This window comes from Sinocyclocheilus anshuiensis, unplaced genomic scaffold (assembly GCF_001515605.1).
Source record: "Sinocyclocheilus anshuiensis isolate Anshui unplaced genomic scaffold, SAMN03320099.WGS_v1.1 scaffold1142, whole genome shotgun sequence".
Taxonomy (NCBI): Eukaryota; Metazoa; Chordata; class Actinopteri; order Cypriniformes; family Cyprinidae; genus Sinocyclocheilus; species Sinocyclocheilus anshuiensis.
Window position 1 is genome coordinate 791,108 of NW_015536577.1, and position 8,232 is coordinate 799,339.

Sequence of the window (8,232 nt, forward strand, 5' to 3'; positions counted from 1 at the left end):
ATCTGGGGTAGCATTCAGTTGCTGCTGTGTTCACACTGCACGATGGATCGGCGACAGGAGGTTTCACACTGCATGACTTCACAATAGGAAGAATCGCCGACAGCTCTGTCTGGTCCGCAAACTACGTTTCACAACAAAACACACGCGAGAAGTGATAAGGAAATAACGCGAGAACCCGAGTGCATCAGACCGGAGTTCTCCAGCGAGACTGTAATTATTCAAATATATATATATATAGCCCACAAATTGTCTGTGAGCTGATTTCCAACTACAAGGAGAAAAAGAAAAACAGATTATGCAGGAGGGAGATGCAGGGAACAGGGATTGGGTGTTCTGCAAAGAGAGTTGGAGGTAAATAATTTTGCAGTAACTGTTATGCTGATGTTGTGGCTGGTCAAGCAAATGTTTGTGCTTGTTTCTGTATGATATAATTGTTCATAAATCTATTAAAATACTGATATTCTGGTCTATAACTCCTCCCCGAACTTCCCTCTGCCCTGTAGGCTGTCTTGGTCTCTCATTGGCTGTAGGTCATCGCCGATGTAGTTTTCAGTCAGAAATCATTGCACACTGCGTGATTGTGAATCGTCGACAGCTCCAGATATTTAGCATGCCAAATATTTTGCGGGCGTCAGCGGTTCCCTCAGATCACGTCTTTGATAATTCACACTGCGTGATTGTCACTCACGTGAACGAGCACCGATTTGCCTCCGATGTCGGGCATTTGTCGGCGATTTCACAAAACCTGTCGGCGAGTGAAAAATCGGGCTAATATCGTGCAGTGTGAACTTGGCATAAGTCTGCAATATGATCAAAGCAAAAAGAACAGCATCCATCCAAAAGCGTAATCACAAACAATACCCAAGTGGTTAAAGAAAATAACTTAAATACTGAAGTTAATCAGGTGTGCACAGCTGAACATACATAGTGACACAAATTCACAACCATGACAAATTAACTAAGGGAAGATGGTGCAAATTGAAAACAAATTCCATGTGATGTGTGTGAGTGTGAAACACATATTTTCCTATAATGGAGAAGACTTTACATCAGTAAAGTGTCCACAATAATATTTGAAGGCCCCCCCCCCCTCACTCACAATTTATATTTAATAAAATATTGACTAAAGATGTACTCAATATGTGTTAGAAAAATAACCAAGTACTATGGAATATCTTGGATTTTAGTTTATTTATTTAGTTTAAGTTTATTTTTCAGGCTTGTTTTGTCTTATTTTAAATAATTTTTAGTCATTTTGAGGCCCCCCTAGAAGTTTATTGAGTCCTGTTGAGATCTACTGCTTTATACTGACTTAAGCCCTATTCGCACGGGATTAGTATTACTTTGTGACCTCCAGTCATTTGTAATAATTGCGGAGGTTGTCTGTGATCTTAATCCCGTGCGAATCGACCATGTCTGTAATTTGTAAAGTAAAAATTCCCCCGCAAATGACCTACCATATTTCACCAAACACAGAGGTCCTGTGATAATATTAGTCCCGTACGAATCGGCATCTCTGTGATTTGGCCAGCATTTGGTGGGTCGTATATCATTTTTCGAGGTTTTTTTTTTTTCTGTGCGCCTTTTTATCCATCTTTCGCGAAGAATGGAGTTGCGTTGGAGTGTTTGATAGTATTTTGGGTGCTGTCATATCGCTACACCATACAATTTGCAGAAAGAGAAAGCTGAAAAGGTTTTGAGGTTAATGCGTTACAAATAAATCAAGCATAAAGCTTGAGATATTATTTTAACCTGGTGAAATGTAAATGACACAGGGCACGAAACTATATTAGTTTATTTTTTTTTAAATCCATCTAACCGGATCATAGAACGGGACTTTCAAAGCCTTGGCATCGTATCCGGGAGATAAGTCAGTAAATTTGAGTAAACTCAGGCTTCGCTTATCCCGTGCGAATGCACCACACGAAATTCAGATGTTGGGGGGTAATTTCAAAATCACACAAGGTCCCCAGATAATAGTTTATTTTTTTTTAAATCCATCTAACCGGATAATAGAACGGGACTTTCAAAGCCTTGGCATCGTATCCGGGAGATAAGTCAGTAAATTCGAGTAAACTCAGGCTTCGCTTATCCCGTGCGAATGCACCACACGAAATTCAGATGTTGGGGGGTAATTTCAAAATCACACAAGGTCCCCAGATAATACTAATCCCGTGCGAATAGGGCTTTATACTGCTTTATATACTGCTTTATACTGACCCCCACTCCCCATTACTGATATAATGATATTTTCTCTCCTCTAAACTTAAGCAACTCACAAACCTTTCAGAATTTGTAGATTCCCATCAAGACATTATATAGAGTTTATTAAGTTATCCTCTTGGGGACCATTGGTTGCTCCCCTAAACAGGTAATCTACCCTATAACAAACATATATTAGAAATGAGCAGTAAATCAATTCAATTAGAATTATGTCAATTAATTTAAACAAGACAATGAATAAAAAATAAACTAAACAGTTCAGGATGGAAAACAGACACACTCAAGTTCTCATTATTTGTACTCTCCAGCCTATTCATATATACTGATCAATTGTCTCGGGTTACGCATTTAACCATGGTTCCCCCGAGAGGGAATGAGATGCTGCATCCTCTAGCGGACACTGTGGGGAATGCTGCCAGCATGACCGGTGTCTGAAGCACGTGTGTCCTTTTGGTCCATATGGCCCGTGACGTCATAGGTGGGTACCCGGAAGTACAAAAGGGCACCTGTTGAATATGTCACCAACTTAATTGTCTGAAGGAGACATAAACAGGTAGGCCGAAGGCATGGCGAGGGGACGCAGCATCTCATTCCCTCTCGGGGAACCATGGTTACATGGGTAACCTGAGATGTTCCCCGAGTAGGGAACTCGCGCTGCATCCTCTAGCTGTCACTATGGGGAATGAAATGCCAACTATGCCATGCCGAGGCGCATGCCTGTCCACCCGGTGAGAGACCAAGGAGGTGACACATAGGAGCTCAAAGAGATCGCTACTTAAAGCCCAAGTAAGGGGAGTAGCTGCTGAGCTAGAATACAGCTATCATCAGATAGCTATATCCTAAGGGTCTCATGAAAGGCTCATAGACCGAGACAAACAATATAAAGCTAGCCTCAGATAGCCATCAAGTAAGACCTTCCCTCAAAACTGCCTAGACCACAGAGAGTGGGCTATCTGCTTACTACCCTAGCAGGGGAGATAGAGCTGTCTAGGCAAGGGCTCAAGGAGACTGCTAAAAACCCTAGATGGTGTGCAATCATTGGGCAGATAGCTATGCACCTAGGAAGGGGCTACCAGAAGGGGACCAACTGAAACTGCCCAGACCACAGAGAGTGGGCTGTCTACTTACCCTAAGAAGGGAGAAAGCACTGTCGAGGCCAGGGCTCAAGGAGACCACTACTTAAAACTGGCTAACACTCACATAAAGAGAATTACAATAATCTAGGCATGAAAAAATAAAAGCATTAACACTAGAATCGCAACAGGGTAAATTTTACCCGTGGCTGTTTTTAAAACGTACATAAAAGATTTTTAATAAAACATTCATGTCTCCCAGTCACTGACTTTTACTAAAATTGTGTGATTTACAATCCCCTGTTGTTTAAAACTGTTTAGATAAAACCAGATAAAAAAAACGGGGCATTTATACCTAAGCGCCAGCGTGGGTCAAATTTACCCGCTATATAATGCCTATATGTTCGCGCTGTTATTTTCGTGCCACTTATGTTTTAACTAGGGATGCACCGATACCACTTTTTCCAGTACTCGCCCGATACCGATACTTTTATTTTTGGAATGGGGTACGGGCTAAACAATACTCAGCAGAGAAAGGTGGTTAGAGTGGGTGTTATATAGTGAGTGAGGTGATTAGAAACAGCTGTGTGCAATGAGTGCAATCAGTGCAGTGTGCAAATCGTGCAAAGAATGATGGGATATGTAGTCCGAGGTGCTATGCAACAGTTTGTGTTGTGCGAGAGTCAATGTAATGGAAAGGGTGACCTCTGGTGGTGAATAAACGGAAGTCCATGGACCGAATTCGTGACACAGGCATTAATACTGAATGATTAACATTATATTAATTGCATACATATACTTCGTATACATCCTTAATCTCTAATAACTCCATTCTGCTGTCTGTTGTCGGTGTTTCATTGTCTGAATATGGCACTTATCACATGCTGTGTGGTATCGGCGTTTGGTATCGGGGCATTGTAACAAGTACGAGTACAGGAGTTCAGTATCTGGCCCGATACCGATACCAGTATCATCCCCGGTGCATCCCTAGTTTTAACATAGTACATTGCTAGGCAACGCCTTTCACTCACTGAATTAGCGGTTATCAGTTTCATAAATAAAGACAAAATGAGTAAAAGAAGGCGATTTATGAATGCTGAAGAGGTATAAGAAGCACTAAATGCCATGAGCGATGGAGAGTCTGATGGTGGGGAGATAAGTATAGCGTCCTGTCGGCTCAGCATCTGACTGCGATCAATATATCATATTTAGACGTTTTATCCTAATGTTACTCATAATTGTTCAAAATTTGGATTAATGATTAAATTTTTGTTTTGCCATTTCTATCGTTTATTGTTCGCTTCTGTGTTGCTATTTATTCTAGTCCGTTTCCTGAAGAAGAAAAATCCGATCTGATATAATGAATAAAACCTATTTTTCTGATTACCCGAAGTTTACTGGTGTTCTGGTATAATTCAAATTATAAATGATATAACTAAACAAAATAATAAATTAGGTGAAGCTGTGCACTTTTAATTCCAGTGACTTTTGAGAAATATACTGCATTTACGCTGTAATTACCGTTATTACGAGACGGGACAACACATGACATTTTATTTGTAGCTTTTCATGTCATCGGACTCTGAATTATGCATTTCTGTTGCAACACTATCAATATCAAAAATGAATCTGCAGCAGTCAGGTAGAAGTTGGAACTTTCAGAAAATTACCAATTATTATTTAATATTATTTTCTGAAAGTTTTAGAGTGCTTAAAACTCCTCCACGAATTCCTATGAATTTGGTACATTTATTACACTGAATATTCCATTTCAATGTAGTCTAAGGCCTGTTATAACAAAGTTTGATGCTGGGTAACGGTGACTATTTTCATCTTCCAGTAAGAGATTGATCTAGATAGTGAATAGTCACCATCACCCAGCATCAAACTTAGTTATAACTCACATAAAAAAAGAGATTTCTGACAGATCTGAAAACAGTAATAATAAAGAAGTATTAATACTTTACAGTAATACATTACTGTAGCTGACCTTGCTGTTTATTTTCTTATTCTGAATGATCTGAGTATAGCTGGAGCAGCAATTCTTTTGAATCCTACTCAAAAGTTCTACGTATTTCTCTGTAACTAAAACCAGTTTTTCAGACTTTGCATTTAACATGAATTGTGTGATTTACAGTGGGTACGGAAAGTATTCAGACCCCCTTCAATTTTTCACTCTTTGCTATATTGCAGCCATGAATGCGGAAACACAGCTAAATCCCCGGTGTTAAATTAACACTGCTCTGTGTTCACATGGGAACCACCAGCAGAGTGTTAAAGTAACACTAAAGCTGGCCACACACTTGAAGATTTTAAGGCCATATTTAAACCCGATTTGCACCCCCGATTCGAGGCTTGTCACAAATGATTTTTTTGGTCCATAAAATCCTCTACTGTGTGGTGTCATTACAATTATTTAACTGCTCTCGATCGAGATGGAGTGGACAGATCGACAGTAGAGTACTGAGAAAGAACATCACCCATATTCTTTTTTTCTATTTTGTTATTCACTGAACGCGAGCCAGCTGACAACGTCGATTGTCCTCCATGTGTTTTTCTTCTCTAGTCATGTTTGACCTCTCTAGGCAGGTTGACACAAACATAATACACGACAAGGTAACACGGCAAACATGAGGGCTAAAATACTTGGACAAGGGGAACACATGACAAAACCAACCAATTAGTAAACAGAACTAATGAACAGGAACAATGGACAAACAGAACTGATATCCACACGACAGGACAATTGAGGGCAAGGAAGAAACATGGCTACAACAAATTACAAAATAAAAGATATGACCAAAACCATAGGCTACCTGACAATGATTCATGAGTGAGGGGTATTTAGCGCGATAACGGATCGGATTTTGAATGTATAGCTGTTTAATCAAGTGATACTAATGCCAGAGTGGCCTAAATATACAGTAAGTTACACAGTAAAGAGTGGGAGAGTGACTCTCAAAACGTGAATTACACCTGTGGAGGGAGATGACACAAAGGCTCTAATATCATTGTAACGCTGAAATCAGAGCCCAGTTGAATAAATAAATTAAAACTGAAACTGAACATCTGGGACTATACGATCCTGTCCTGCTTCAGGACATCTTTTAAATGGTCCAGACTGGTATATCATCGAAAGCTGCTGGACTTGATTCGTTTTGACTGTGTAAAGTTCTGTATTATGTTCTACAATGTGTACTTCACAAATTACTTTCTCTAATTCTGTCTGACGTTAAAGTGTGACGCGAAGGCATTGTTGTTGTTAATTTTTTGTGGTTGGATTATCGTACAGTATGTATCAATGAATGACAGTTTTGACTGGCATGGTGTGTGCATGAACGAGTGTGAAAAAGCAACCTGCTAATTACGTTGCTTTTTCTGATCACTTATATTGAGCACTTTTTGCATTTAAATTGGCTTATTCTGACTGTTGACACTGAAAATGATGCATGCGTTTTTTTTTCAAGGGTATCGGTTAATTTCTTGATTGTTGTTTAGTGCCTGCCTGCATATTTTAGTCATATTTGGTTAATCTCTTTAATGTATTTGCCCTGATTTGGTCCATTTTTCCTGGGAAATGTATCTATTTTTATATAATTTTGTCATCATTATTTTGTTTTAAGGAGTTAAAAATGGTCCTCATGTCTGTGGTCGCCCATGGTTTTAAAATTGTTTAAGATTTAAAAATTGTCTGGTGGGTCCCAGGCCTGCAGTATTCAAGTTAATTAGATAATTAAGCAATTAATTAAGTGATTATTGTTTGATGGAAGACATAGGACGTAGACAGGATTTTTTAATTACCGATGTCCCAAATCCTGGCTCCACTCCCCACAACCCTTCCACCAGAAAATTTTGATTTCACTGATCTGCATATGTGCTATTTGCTGTTATATTAAACGTAGAATGTCAAATATTCGTTGAATTTAAAATAAAAATCCACATTCAATTCACTGCGCCCTCGTGTGGCCTCAGGACACAAGCCAAAAGCTTTTTTCCCCCAATTGAAATTATGCCTTTTAAATTTGAATATAATTAAAATATTAATACTATTTAAGTATAAATATTTAATTTTACAGCCATTTTGACAGCCCTAATGTGTGCATTTTAAGATGCCTGAAGGCCAAATAATTGGATAGCAATTTAAAGTCAGTGGGGAAGTATATTATTTGCCAAAACCTGCTTTCTGCTTTGATTATAATATTTTCATTTTCATCTTTGTCAGTGAAGAAAATAAACATATGGTTAAGTGATACTTATGTTTTATAAATCATTTTCTTAGACAAGTTACTTTAAAGCTAGGTCATTAGGTTTAATAAATTCACAATATGTGCACATTCATTATTAATAATATGCCTAATATATCAAGAAAACGCTTCATTAATATTGTTTCTTGTCCCCTCACACTGACAGTTACAAGTGCGACTGTCCCAGGTCTGAAAAAATGGCAAAACTCGGTGTCCTTAATGCCGAGTTCACACTGCACGATATTAGCCCGATTTTTCACTCGCCGACAGGTTTTGTGAAATCGCCGACAAATGCCCGACATCGGAGGCAAATCGGTGCTCGTTCACGCGAGTGACAATCACGCAGTGTGAATTATCAAAGACGCGATCTGAGGGAATCGCCGACACGTCGCCGACGCCCGCGAAATATTTGGCATGCTAAATATCACAATATTCACAATCACGCTGTGTGCAACGAGTTTTGACTGAAAACTACATTGGCGATGACCTACAGCCAATGAGAGACCACAATATTCACAATCACGCTGTGTGCAACGAGTTTTGACTGAAAACTACATTGGCGATCACCTACAGCCAATGAGAGACCAAGATACAGGTCAGCGGGAAGTTCGGGGAGGAGTTATAGACCAGAATATCAGTATTTTAATAGATATATGAACAATTATATCATACAGAAACAAGCACAAACATTT